Below are 14,371 nucleotides of genomic sequence, written 5' to 3'. Positions count from 1 at the left end.
CAACAGAAACCAGAAAATACGTGATAAATGTTTCCTTACCTTTGATGAACTTTATCAGAATGCAGTCCTAGGAATCCCAGGTCCCCCAAAAATGCTTGATTTGTTCGAAACTGTCCGTTATTTATGTCCAATTAGCTATTTTGATTTAAAAAATCCAAAGACACAAAGCGCATCCACTATAACGTAACAAAATGTCCAAAAGTTCCGTAACAGTCAGTAGAAACATGTCAAACGATGTACTGAATCAATCTTTAGAATGTTGTTTACATATATCTTGAATAACATTCCAACCGGAGAATTAGAATGACTTCAGATGACCGATGGAACGCAGGTCCTTCCCCTGTGAACACGCATGGTGAAAGCATGGTCAACTGGTGGCAGTGGTGACTATTTCCTGTCTCATTCGACCCCCCTTCACATTAGAGTCATCAGACAAAGTTCTATTGACTGTTGACATCTAGTGGAAAGCGTAGGAAGTGAAAACTCACCCTTATCTCCCTGAAATTTCAATGAGAGCTTGGTTGAAAATCTGCCACCCCCAGAAAAAATACAAACAGGAAGTGGAATTTCTCAGGTTTTTGCCTGCAGTATGAGTTCTGTTATACTCACAGACATAATTCAAACAGTTTTAGAAACTTCAGAGTGTTTTCTATCCAATACTACTAATAATATGCATATATTAGCAACTGAGACTGAGGAGCTGGCCATTTAAAATGGGCACCTTTTCATCCAAGCTACTCAATACTGCCCCTGCAGCCATAAAAGGTATAGTTTTTCTTTCACATGACCCATCAATTTAGACTAATGTGTCTGGGTAATAATCATCTAATAATTATACAATATTTACCTGAACACTTTCTCTTTTTGATATTGCTACTATGCAAATATGCAAGTAACCATTTCACTGTACTGTCTACACCTTCTGTATCCTGAGCATGTGACGAGTCTGTACTTTTAGTCAATGTAAAAAACACAATTTCAAATATTGCTACACAGGACCGAATCTAGCCGTTCAGTCAAATGTCTTTGTCTGGTTATTTGTACTTGTATCAGAAAGTATTACTGTTCTGAAAGGTCCTGAACAGTGAAAATCATGTTTTCATCAAATTGGATGATATTTGGATGAAACCAGTTCAAAGTAGGGTGACTGTAGCTGGTACATTGATACAGTTGGATTATAAAGTTACTGGTCCCCGTGTCAAACACTTGGATTCAGGAGGCTTTAAGGCTTTAACCAAAGATTTACTTCTGGCTTTATGCAAAAAGATTGAAATGTTATACACCAATGGCAGTGTCTTATCATCTTATCCAGTGGTGACCCGTCATTCAGGCAGGGTCCCACCTGTTTTGAGCCAACACATTTTTAGCTTGCCTGTTTTGAATGTTATTTTGGCATTAATACGTGTCACATATCAAATTGCAAACAATGTAAAAATATATATATATATAGTTGAGTTACTAAAGCCGCATGCAAACATGGTCTCTTTTTTGTTTTCTTGAGTAAGGCAGCTCCAAAATGCAGGTGTTTCAGCCTAGCTCAGTGCTTTCTGTGGTGGTGCGGCAAGCCAGCAGAAAATACTGAGCGTCGAGCCATAATTGCCTTAGTGTTCTGCCAATCATGGGGACACACCGTCAAGACTAAGGGTGCTGCCATAGAGTTACATTAGAAGTGCCCGTCCAAGAAGGCTCAAGGCCATTGGCCACAGATAAAATTATGTCAAATCACTTTATATCTACAGTAGCTTTGATTGGACAGTCAACATCATACTTTCAAAATTTTAGCGAGCAGTCATCATCATGAATCAAGTCGACAATCTGATGGCAAATCATTTTTAATCCGTGTCATATGAAGAGAAATAATGAAGAGAAATGACAGATAAAACGTTTCAGTGCTCATCGGCCATTGGACATAAACATTCCACAACATGTTGGAAATCCCAAATTCAACAATGAGTGGTTTGGAAGGAATCAGTGACAGTCGCTATGTGGTCCCAAATCTGGGATTAAGTGGCTCTTTTCCAAGTTTAAAAGATAAACATTCAACATTGGCCATAATGTCAATTAAGCATGATTTGTGCCATGCTCAAAGCAACTGTTAACTCAGAACTGCGAAAACTTGACTCCAGTGATGTCATGACTTCTACTGAGAGTCGTTGCCTCTCCTTGTTCGGGCGGTGCTCTGCGGTCGACATCACCGGTCTTCTAGCCATCATTAATCAACTTTTCATTTTCCATTGGTTTTGTCTTGTCTTCCTACACACCTGGTTTCAATCCCATTCATTACCTGTTGTGTATTTAACCCTCTGTTTCCCCTCTTGTCTTTGTCAGAGATTGTTTGTTATTCAGTGTTGTGTTGTTTTTTTGTATTGGTGTGCGACGGGTCCTCGTACCCACTTCGTTTATTGTTACAATTAGTGTTTGGAGTATGTTTAGTTTATTGTTATTAAATACTCCATTACACTCAGTTTGATTCTCCTGCTCCTGACTTCCCTGCCACATATACACACACGACTCTAACAAGTGAGTTCAAGACAACTGGGAAGTCGGGAATAAACGAGCTCTGACTGGGAAAATACATTTTGTACGGGCATCCAACTCGGAATTGTAAATCCGGCTTTCTAGAGCTACGACCTGAAGATCAATGACGTCATCATGAGTCTTGTTTTTTTTTCAGAGTTCCCAGTTGTTTTGAAAGCACAAATAAATCCAGACAATGCCAAACTTTGATGACAAAATTTGCACAGGAAGGACCGCCGTGCCACCGTCCTTTTCAATTGAAAGCATCCTGTCGGGCTGTATCACCGCCTAGTACGGCACCTGCACCTCCCGCAACCGCAAGGCTCTCTAGAGGGTGGTGCGGTCTGCCCAACGCATTACCGGGGGCAAACTACCCACCTTCCAGGACACCTACAGCACCCGATGTCACAGGAAGTCCAAAAGAATCATCAAGGACATCAACTACCCGAGCCACTGCTTCTTCACCCCGCTATCATCCAGAAGGCAAGGTCAGTACAGGTGCATCAAAGCTGGGACCGAGAGACTGAAAATCAGCTTCTATCTCAAGGCCATCAGAATGTTAAACAGCCATCACTAGCACATTAGAGGCCTATAGGCATTGACTAGAATTCACTGGCCACTTTAAGGAATGGAACACTAGTCCCTTTAATAATGTTTAAATGTCTGGCATTACTCATCTCATATGTATATACTGTATTCTATACTTTCTATGGTATCTTAGTCACTTAATAATGTTTACATATCTGGCATTACTCATCGCATATGTATATACTGTTTTCTATACAATTCTACGGTATCTCACTTTGTATAGTTTTTTCAAGCATTCAGACGGGAAACAAGCCACTGCTGCATTGTCTTGGCTGTGTGCTTATGGTCGTTGTCCTGTTGGAAGGTGAACCTTCGCCCCAGTCTGAGGTCCTGAGCACTCTGCAGCAGGTTTTCGTCAAGGATCTCTCTGTACTTTGCTCGGTTCATCTTTCCCTCGATCCTGACTAGTCTCCCAGTTCCTGCTGCTGAAAAACATCCCCATCAGCATGATGCTGTCACCACCATGCTTCACTGTAGGAAATGTGCCAGGTTTCCTCCAGACATGACACATGGCATTCAGGCCAATGAGTTCAATCTTGGTTTCATCCAAGCAGGCTGTCATGTGCCTTTTACTGAGGACTGGCTTCCATCTGGCCACTTTACCATAAAGGCCTGATTGGTGGAGTGCTGCAGAGGTGGTTGTCCTTCTGGAAGGAGTCTCCCATCTCCACAGAGGCACTCTTGAGCTCTTTCAGAGAGACAATCAGGTTCTTGGTCACCTCCCTGACCAAGGCCTTTCTCCCTTGACTGCTCAGTTTGGCCAGGCGGCCAGCTCTAGGAAGAGTCTTGGTGGTTCCAAACTTCTTCTATTTAAGAATGATGGAGGCCACTGTGTTGTTGGGGACCTTCAATGTTGCTTAAAAATGTTGGTACCCTTTCCCAGATCTGTGCCTCGACACAATCCTGTCTCGGTGTGTGCCTTTCCAAATCATGTCCTCCAATTAATTGAATTTACCACAGGTGGACTCCAGGAAACATCTCAAGGATGATCAATGGAAACAGGATGCACCTGAGTTCGATTTTGAGTCTCATAGCAAAGGGTCTGAATACTTATATATAAGGTATCTCAATTTTTTTATAGATATTTCTTTTCTTTTTTTTAAACATTTGCAAACATTTCTAAACCTATTTTCGCTTTGTCACTATGGAGTATTTTGTGTAGCTTGATGAGGGAGAATGTTTATTTAATACATTTTAGAATAAGACTATTACATACTGTAACAAAATGTGGAAAAATTCAAGGGGCCTGAATACTTTCCGGATGCACTGTATAATGCTAATACAGAGGTACCAATAACTTGTCCATTACACTTATTGTATGCTGTTTTCATATACCTTCCCTTATGTCGAACCCTCTAAGGTGACTCAGGCTTTACTAATCATGATCTGCTGGATATCAGACAAACAGCAGCAACACACTATTGCATTTCTGTAGTTTTGTAACTGTTGGACATCAGACAAACAGCAGCAACACACTTGCATTTCTGTAGTTTGTAACTAGTTACAAAGTTATTCATGATGATGTCCAACAGTTCATGATTAGCTCTGTTGACCATGAGAGCATTTTGCACAGAAAAAAACAAAAAAAATTAAAACGCAATTTTCTTGTCTGCTTGTTTTAGTCAATTACAAAACTACATTTAAGAAAAGTGACTTCAACTTTGCCTGCTCCCTAGCGTTCTCACTTGTGTAGCCAGTGTTGTAAAGTACTTAAAAGTACTACTTAAGTAGTTTTTTTTTGGAGTATCTGGACATTACTTTACTATTTATATTTTTGACACCTTTTTACTTTTACTTCACTACATTCCTGAAGAAAATGATGTACTTTTCACTCCATGCATTTTCCCTGACACCCAAAACTACTTTTTGAATGCTTTGCTTTACAGGACAGAAAAACAGTCACCCCTATAGTTTGTAAATGATGTCTGAGTGTTGGAGCGTGCCTATTGCTATCCGTTAAAAATAAATCAAATTGTGCCATCTGGTTTGCTTATTATAGGAAATAATAAAGAAAAGAACCTACTTGGAAACAGCGCCCCCACATTTCCCACTCTCCCACACCGAATTGACTGAAGCCACAGGGCTCTTCTCGCTGGCTCTATTTTCCCTATGTGGGAGAATTGTGAAACCAATTCGGGATTTTTGAACTGGCTACATGTACATTGAACAACACAGCAGCTTTTCGGCATGTTTTGTCATTTATGTATAACAAAAAATTGACAATGAAGTTCCCTCTTTTACAATATGGTTCAATGGGAAAGAATGTTTGTTTTTTTATGGCTGTGGTCGAGGGGAATTTCTTATTATTTAGTGAATGTTGACTGGGACTATTGTTTACCTGGTAATGACCACAAGGGCGTTTCAAAGAGCTGTCAGTCAAGGTGAGCTCAGGAACATAAGCTCCCCGCCCACTCAGCCTGTTCTTTCAGTCTTCCTGATTGTTTGAGAAGAGAAAAGGTACAATTTCTTCAATTCTGAGCATTTCAATAGCGTAAAAAATATTATGGGTTAGGTTTTGGTCATTAAAGGCTATTTTTACTTGGGAAATAGGATGAATGAGTGGGACCTTTAATCAGCCACTCTGTAAACCGATCTGGTCTCAGAGCATTTCGTATTATTCTGTACATAAATCCAAGACACTCCATGTAGTATATGTTACATTTCATATGGTTACACAAGACAGATGGTTACTTAAAGTGAAAGGAGGGTGGTTGGTCAGGGTGGATTGGTTGGCGTATAACGTGACCGTCAGCAACCCGAATGTTGCGAGTTTGAATCTCATCAAAGATACGTTTAACATGTTAGCTAATTAGCAACTTTTCAACTACTTACTACTTTTTAGCTACTTGGCAACTACTTAGCATGCTAGCTAACCCTTCCCCTAACCGTAAGCCTTTTAGCTATCCCTTCCCTTTAACCTAACTCCTAAACTTAACCCTAACCTTCACCCTAACCCCTAGCCTAGCTAACGCCAGCAAGCGAGAATTCGTAACATATATGTTTTGCAAATTCGTAACCATACGGTATTATACGTTTCGTAAAAGGACAGACCCCCAAGACATTAACCTCACCTACATTTTTATTTATTTATTTATTTCACCTTTATTTAACCAGGTAGGCAAGTTGAGAACAAGTTCTCATTTACAATTGCGACCTGGCCAAGATAAAGCAAAGCAGTTCGACAGATACAACGACACAGAGTTACACATGGAGTAAAACAAACATACAGTCAATAATACAGTATAAACAAGTCTATATACAATGTGAGCAAATAAGGTGAGAAGGAAGGTAAAGGCAAAAAAGGCCATGGTGGCAAAGTAAATACAATATAGCAAGTAAAACACTGGAATGGTAGTTTTGCAATGGAAGAATGTGCAAAGTAGAAATAAAAATAATGGGGTGCAAAGGAGCAAAATAAATAAATTAAATACAGTTGGGAAAGTGGTAGTTGTTTGGGCTAAATTATAGGTGGGCTATGTACAGGTGCAGTAATCTGTAAGATGCTCTGACAGTTGGTGCTTAAAGCTAGTGAGGGAGATAAGTGTTTCCAGTTTCAGAGATTTTTGTAGTTCGTTCCAGTCATTGGCAGCAGAGAACTGGAAGGAGAGGCGGCCAAAGAAAGAATTGGTGTTGGGGGTGACTAGAGATATACCTGCTGGAGCGTGTGCTACAGGTGGGAGATGCTATGGTGACCAGCGAGCTGAGATAAGGGGGACTTTACCTAGCAGGGTCTTGTAGATGACATGGAGCCAGTGGGTTTGGCGACGAGTATGAAGCGAGGGCCAGCCAACGAGAGCGTACAGGTCGCAATGGTGGGTAGTATATGGGGCTTTGGTGACAAAACGGATTGCACTGTGATAGACTGCATCCAATTTGTTGAGTAGGGTATTGGAGGCTATTTTGTAAATGACATCGCCAAAGTCGAGGATTGGTAGGATGGTCAGTTTTACAAGGGTATGTTTGGCAGCATGAGTGAAGGATGCTTTGTTGCGAAATAGGAAGCCAATTCTAGATTTAACTTTGGATTGGAGATGTTTGATATGGGTCTGGAAGGAGAGTTTACAGTCTAACCGACACCTAAGTATTTGTAGTTGTCCACGTATTCTAAGTCAGAACCGTCCAGAGTAGTGATGTTGGACAGGCGGGTAGGTGCAGGTAGCGATCGGTTGAAGAGCATGCATTTAGTTTTACTTGTATTTAAGAGCAATTGGAGGCCACGGATGGAGAGTTGTATGGCATTGAAGCTTGCCTGGAGGGTTGTTAACACAGTGTCCAAAGAAGGGCCGGAAGTATACAGAATGGTGTCGTCTGCGTAGAGGTGGATCAGGGACTCACCAGCAGCAAGAGCGACCTCATTGATGTATACAGAGAAGAGAGTCGGTCCAAGAATTGAACCCTGTGGCACCCCCATAGAGACTGCCAGAGGTCCGGACAGCAGACCCTCCGATTTGACACACTGAACTCTATCAGAGAAGTAGTTGGTGAACCAGGCGAGGCAATCATTTGAGAAACCAAGGCTGTCGAGTCTGCCGATGAGGATGTGGTGGTTGACAGAGTCGAAAGCCTTGGCCAGATCAATGAATACGGCTGCACAGTAATGTTTCTTATCGATGGCGGTTAAGATATTGTTTAGGACCTTGAGCGTGGCTGAGGTGCACCCATGACCAGCTCTGAAACCAGATTGCATAGCAGACAAGGTATGGTGAGATTCGAAATGGTCGGTAATCTGTTTGTTGACTTAGCTTTCTAAGACCTTAGAAAGGCATGGTAGGATAGATATAGGGCTGTAGCAGTTTGGGTCAAGAGTGTCCCCCCCCCCCTTTGAAGAGGGGGATGACCGCAGCTGCTTTCCAATCTTTGGGAATCTCAGACGACACGAAAGAGAGGTTGAACAGGCTAATAATAGGGGTGGCAACAATTTCGGCAGATAATTTTAGAAAGAAAGGGTCCAGATTGTCTAGCCCGGCTGATTTGTAGGGGTCCAGATTTTTCAGCTATTTCAGAACATCAGCTGAATGGATTTGGGAGAAGGAGAAATGGGGAAGGCTTGGGCGAGTTGCTGTTGGGGGTGCAGTGCTGTTGACCGGGGTAGGAGTAGCCAAGTGGAAAGCATGGCCAGCCGTAGAAAAAAGCTTATTGAAATTCTCAATTATGGTGGATTTATCAGTGGTGACAGTGTTTCCTATCTTCAGTGCAGTGGGCAGCTGGGAGGAGGTGTTCTTATTCTCCATGGACTTTAGAGTGTCCCAGAACTTTTTTGAGTTAGTGTTGCAGGAAGCAAATTTCTGCTTGAAAAAGCTAGCCTTGGCTTTTCTAACTGCCTGTGTATAACGGTTTCTAGCTTCCCTGAACAGCTGCATATCACGGGGGCTGTTCGATGCTAATGCAGAACGCCATAGGATGTTTTTGTGTTGGTTAAGGGCAGTCAGGTCTGGGGAGAACCAAGGGCTATATCTGTTCCTGGTTCTAAATTTCTTGAATGGGGCATGTTTATTTAAGATGGTTAGGAAGGCATTTCAAAAAAATATCCAGGCATCCTCTACTGACGGGATGAGATCAATATCCTTCCAGGATACCCCGGCCAGGTCGATTAGAAAGGCCTGCTCGCTGAAGTGTTTCAGGGAGCGTTTTACAGTGATGAGTGGAGGTCGTTTGACCGCTGACCCATTACGGATGCAGGCAATGAGGCAGTGATCGCTGAGATCTTGGTTGAAGACAGCAGAGGTGTATTTAGAGGGGAAGTTGGTTAGGATGATATCTATGAGGGTGCCCGTGTTTAAGGCTTTGGGGGGGGTACCTGGTAGGTTCATTGATAATTTGTGTGAGATTGAGGGCATCAAGTTTAGATTGTAGGATGGCTGGGGTGTTAAGCATGTTCCAGTTTAGGTCGCCTAGCAGCACGAGCTCTGAAGATAGATGGGGGCAATCAGTTCACATATGGTGTCCAGAGCACAGCTGGGGGCAGAGGGTGGTCTATAGCAGGCGGCAACGGTGAGAGACTTGTTTTTAGAGAGGTGGATTTTTAAAAGTAGAAGTTCAAATTGTTTGGGTACAGACCTGGATAGTAGGACAGAACTCTGCAGGCTATCTTTGCAGTAGATTGCAACACCGCCCCCTTTGGCAGTTCTATCTTGTCTGAAAATGTTGTAATTTGGAATTAAAATTTCAGAATTTTTGGTGGTCTTCCTAAGCCAGGATTCAGACACAGCTAGAACATCCGGGTTGGCAGAGTGTGCTAAAGCAGTGAATAGAACAAACTTAGGGAGGAGGCTTCTAATGTTAACATGCATGAAACCAAGGCTATTACGGTTACAGAAGTCATCAAAAGAGAGCGCCTGGGGAATAGGAGTGGAGCTAGGCACTGCAGGGCCTGGATTCACCTCTACATCGCCAGAGGAACATGGGAGGAGAAGAATAAGGGTACGGCTAAAAGCAATAAGAATTAGTCGTCTGGAACGGAGAGTAAAAGGAGGTTTCTGGGGGCGATAAAATAGCATCAAGGTATAATGTACAGACAAAGGTATGGTAGGATGTGAATACAGTGGAGGTAAACCTAGGTATTGAGTGATGAAGAGAGAGATATTGTCTCTAGAAACATCATTGAAACCAGGAGATGTCATTGCATGTGTGGGTGGTGGAACTAATAAATTGGATACGGTATAGTGAGCAGAACTAGAGGCTCTACAGTGAAATAAGCCAATAAACACTAACCAGAACAGCAATGGACAAGACATATTGACATTAAGGAGAGGCATCCTTAGTCGAGTGATCAAAAGGGTCCAGTGAGTGGAGTGGTTGGTTTGGGGGTCACGGCGATTTAGACAGCTTGCCAGGACATCGGTAGCAAGCTAGCATAGGATGGAGGTCTGTTGTTAGCCATCTCTTGCGTTCCGTCAGTAGATTAGTGGGGTTCCGTGTGGTAGAGGGGATTAGTCCAAATCACACAACAACAAAAAAAATAAAAACAATAGATATAGTTATAAAGGCCCAAGAAGAAACATAATAATAATAATAATAATAAAAATAAATAAATTGTCTGATTGTCTATTCTGAGAGCAGCCGGTAAGACAGCTAACGGTTAGCAGGCCGCAGATGGGCATTCAGGTAACGTCGCGACGGAGGAGCCAGCCGGATCTCCTTCGGGTAGATAACGTCGGCAGTCCAGTTGTGAAGGCCCGGTGGGGCTCCGCGTAGGCAGTAAAACGGGTCCGGATAGGTGACTGCAGCCCAGGAGTGATTGACGGAGCTCAGGAGTGATTGACGGAGCTGGCTAGCTCCGGAGTAATTGATGTTTACATAGCTCATGTACAAAGCAATACAAGCTTACTCAACCTGCTCAGAGCATTTTGTATTGTTCTGCATGTAAATCTGAGACAATCCATTTAGTATGATATGTATTTGTTTGTGGATGTCCATTCCCCATTTCGTATAATATGTTACATATTACAATGTATTATTTGTTACGAATTTTAAAAATGTATATGTTATGAATTATAGCTAGGTGGCTAATGTTAGCTAGACTAGGGGTTAGGGGTTAAGTTTAAGAGTTAGTCTAAAGGGTTATTGTCACGACTTCCGCCGAAGTTGGTGCCTCTACTTGTTCGGGCGGCGTCACCGGCTTTCTAGCTGCCACCGATCTACGTTTCTTTTTCCATTTGTTTTGTCTTGATTGTACACACCTGGTTCGTTCCCATTATGATAATATTATTTCCCTATTTAACCCTCTGGTTCCCATGATGTTTTGTGCGTGATTGTTCCTTGTCTAGTGTTATCAGTCTTCTGTGTTATGGTGTGTTTTCCCTGCGTGGAATTTATGGTTGATTATTTTCTGAGTAAAGTACGTTATTTTACTCAGTTCTGTGTCCTGCGCCTGACTCAGTACTCACCTCTGCATACTGATTCATGACAGTTATTGTGTGGTGCGGCAAAACGGCACAATTTTTAAAGTGGCCTTGTATTGTCCCCAGCACAAGGCGCACCTATGCAATGGCCATGCTGTTTAATCAGCTCAGCTGTCAGGTGGATATATTATCTTGGAAAAAGAGAAATGCTTACTAACAGGGATATAAACAAATTTGTGCGCAAAATTTGAGAGAAATACACTTTGTCTGGGATTTTTTATTTCAGCTCATGAAACATGGGACCAACACTTTACATGTTGCTTTATATATTTGTTTGGTGTACAAGGGGATTCAATTTTAAATGAGAACATACAGTAATTGTTGTTTGTCTTTTGTTTACTTCCCTTCCTTTCAATCCATATCCACAATTTACAAACCATAATGTTCATAGAAATCAATACCATTTTGCTTCTAAGGTCCTTGATGGAAGACCTTGGACTGGATAACAATCCCTTTCTTATCTCTCTTGTCCATCTTTCTGCTTTCAATGGTTTCCTAAGAGCACCTAAAGGCTCTCACAAGGCAAACATGCCACTAAGCTTTTCAGTTGTATTTTTTGAAATCCTTTGACAAGAGGTGATTTTTAACAACTTCCTTATCCCCCTCCAGTCAGGTCAACTCAGTCTGGTGCCTGATCCACTGCTGTCGACCTCGGCCTGGCACCGGCGAGCCTTAACCTTGGATCCCCCCCAACCTTCCAGGAGGCGTGTGGATAGGGGGAGTGGGGCTAAGGCCTGAGGTGTGTGGAGAAAGCAAGGACCTGCCACATTATATGCTTTAACATGACTGGCAAATCCACCACGGTTAAACAAACTTAACCTTCATTTGTGAAACGGTGCAAATCAAAGGGCAAAAAAGGACTTGTGCTGGTAATTACCGCTGGGGGAGAGCAACAGGGGATTCAGGGATGGAGGAAGGAGAGAGGTGAGCGCCGGGAGATAGAGAGGGGAGAATACAAAAAGAAGGGGAATCATTTAAGGAGAAGACGCATTTGTAATGAGTTTGCCCAGAAATGGATTTTCCGCTGTAATCTTTTATTTATATGCAGGCTGGTCTCCCTCCCCGGCAGTGTGAGGGTCAGTCCTCTGTGAACCCTGTCAGGACCCCACTCCGTCAAACACCCAAAGACCGGGGAAAATGGTATTTTAGCAAAGGCAAACATTGTCCTGTCTTGGCTTAAGGGGCGAAATAGCTGTTTATTTTTAAAAACTTGTTCCCCTTTATCCATCATGCCAGAAAGTCTGTCAGGAGGAAGGAAGACAGGGGCAAATTGAAATTGGAACTAAGTTTAGACAGTTATCATCATAATTATCCAATTAATATTAATGGAGTAGAGTGTCATTAGAGCATCTCAATTAGGCAGAGGGTATTTGGTTAGCAAGCAACCACCAGCAGAACAACTTGGAGGAATGGCTGTGTATGGTAGAATGCAGTACTACTTGTGAAGGAGTGGCTTTCACTAAACATTCACACTGTGTTACTTGATTTATATTATTACTATTGGCAATTGTCATTTATTGAGGGAGTTGTGATTGCGTTTTGTATATTTCATCTTCCGTAAATTAATAACTTTTATAGGTGTCTCTGAGGAATGAGATGTTCAATCTTAAAGGGATTGTTTATATTAGGCTACATATTTTGATTGTCTCAAGACGGAATGGAATAGATGGATCATACACAGGTCATAATTACTGAGCTCATTAAATGTGTTAGGTTTGTGTCCACCGTGGTGAGCCACTATTTCAGCCATGTTCTTCTGCGCATTAGAATGATGAACTAGATTGCATACGCATATAAATTGATCACATATAGGTGATCCAATATCTAGCTATATTACTCAGTATCCCAACATAATAAACACATTCAACATAGAATGGCTTTTGTTGCTCTGACTTCTTCGGTTTATTTAGTGGGTCCATATTTCCAGTAGGTCTAAATACAGGACATGTGGGTCTGGCGTTTTTCTTCCATCCACTGCAAGGTTCTGTGTGTCCGGTTCATTAAATGCAAACGGTGTCCAGGACTAGAGGAACATCCAGCAACATGCATTAGTCATATCTGTCAACGTGGATTTCGGAAAGGAGTGAATGCGTGACAATAACTGAATGAAAATGAGAATGAACAAATGCATAAATAAATATTTTCCATATGAATATAAGATTTGCCTACATAAGGGTGTGTAACATTTTTACTATTCCATTAGAAGCAGAACTATCTTTGGTTCTGCTCACACAATTCATTCATCTCTCTTTAGGCTACTGTATGATGCTAGCTCACATTAGGCATCATTATTCAGAAACCTGTCAGATTTGATGTGAAGTGTTTTACTTGAGAAATAATGACCCATTTGTATTATTCTGTGCATAAAAAGAAATGCAACGACTAAAGTCATTTAAATAGCTGTAGGCCTACTCTGATAGATTCATAATGGAATAGGCCTAGGATTACTAGGCCTAGGATTACTAGGCTAAACATGGACAAGTTCTAGCCTTGTTTTGTCACCCAACCTGAAAACATTGCATTTCGTGATTTACATCAGGCCAACTGTGGATTTTCAATAGAGTAGACCTATATTTCGAATTTAGTACATATAAACTGTAGGCCAACATAAACCAAGTACATTTGACCACTGAAATTGTTTAGTTTTGTTTAACCAAATTACAGCAGTGTAAATATATATATATATCTGGATAAGAGCGTCTGCTAAATGACTTAAATGTAATGTAAATGATAAAGCTATTGGTCTATAATTGGTATGAATTTAAGACACTGAATATGGGATTAAATACAATTATATGGCACAGGTGAAAATAACCCCAATCCTAGTTTCTAGTTTTCAAAGTAGATTATTCTATAAACTAAGCAGTCTATTTGAGTTCTTGGCATGGTAAACTCACTATCATCTCCTGCATGTTGTAGACTTGGCCTGCTGCAGAAAAGAAGCAACACATAGATTTTTGTGCTGAAAACTACGCTGGAGGAAATTATACATAACCAACAATTGTAGTATATGAAAGCCAACAAGAGCATTACTGAAAGAGATGGAAGTAGTAGAGGTGCCACATTACCATGGGCTATTGTTTTGGTTTCATATTTGAGTTTGAGCGTTTCGTGTGATTTGTTTTCTTGTGTGAGCCACCATTGCCACCTGGTGGGGAAAGTAGCACCAGCGTAACTTGATGACCAAACCCCTGCATACCCATTGAAACCAGTAGAGGGCCGAGTGAATTCATTTAGAGAATTCCACCTCTAGATGTTCTGCACGTCTGACCTTTACATTATTGCACTAAATATGTTCGAAATAAAATACTAACTTACATTCAAATGGACAAGTAGGCCGAGAGAAAAATGCAGCCCAAGAAATG

At 41.6% G+C, this 14,371-nt stretch overlaps 1 long non-coding RNA gene across 1 annotated transcript; it reads left to right on the top strand.

Moving 5' to 3' along the window:
- Positions 1-5,455: 5,455 nt before the first annotated feature.
- Positions 5,456-12,876, top strand: LOC118359190 (uncharacterized). Its single transcript, XR_004820618.1, has 2 exons — positions 5,456-5,562; positions 11,616-12,876. It is a non-coding gene; the product is annotated as an uncharacterized LOC118359190 (long non-coding RNA).
- The last annotated feature ends 1,495 nt before the right edge of the window (positions 12,877-14,371 follow it).

This window comes from Oncorhynchus keta, chromosome 26 (assembly GCF_023373465.1).
Source record: "Oncorhynchus keta strain PuntledgeMale-10-30-2019 chromosome 26, Oket_V2, whole genome shotgun sequence".
Classification (NCBI taxonomy): domain Eukaryota; kingdom Metazoa; phylum Chordata; class Actinopteri; order Salmoniformes; family Salmonidae; genus Oncorhynchus; species Oncorhynchus keta.
This window is presented reverse-complemented; position numbering and strand designations above follow the sequence as displayed.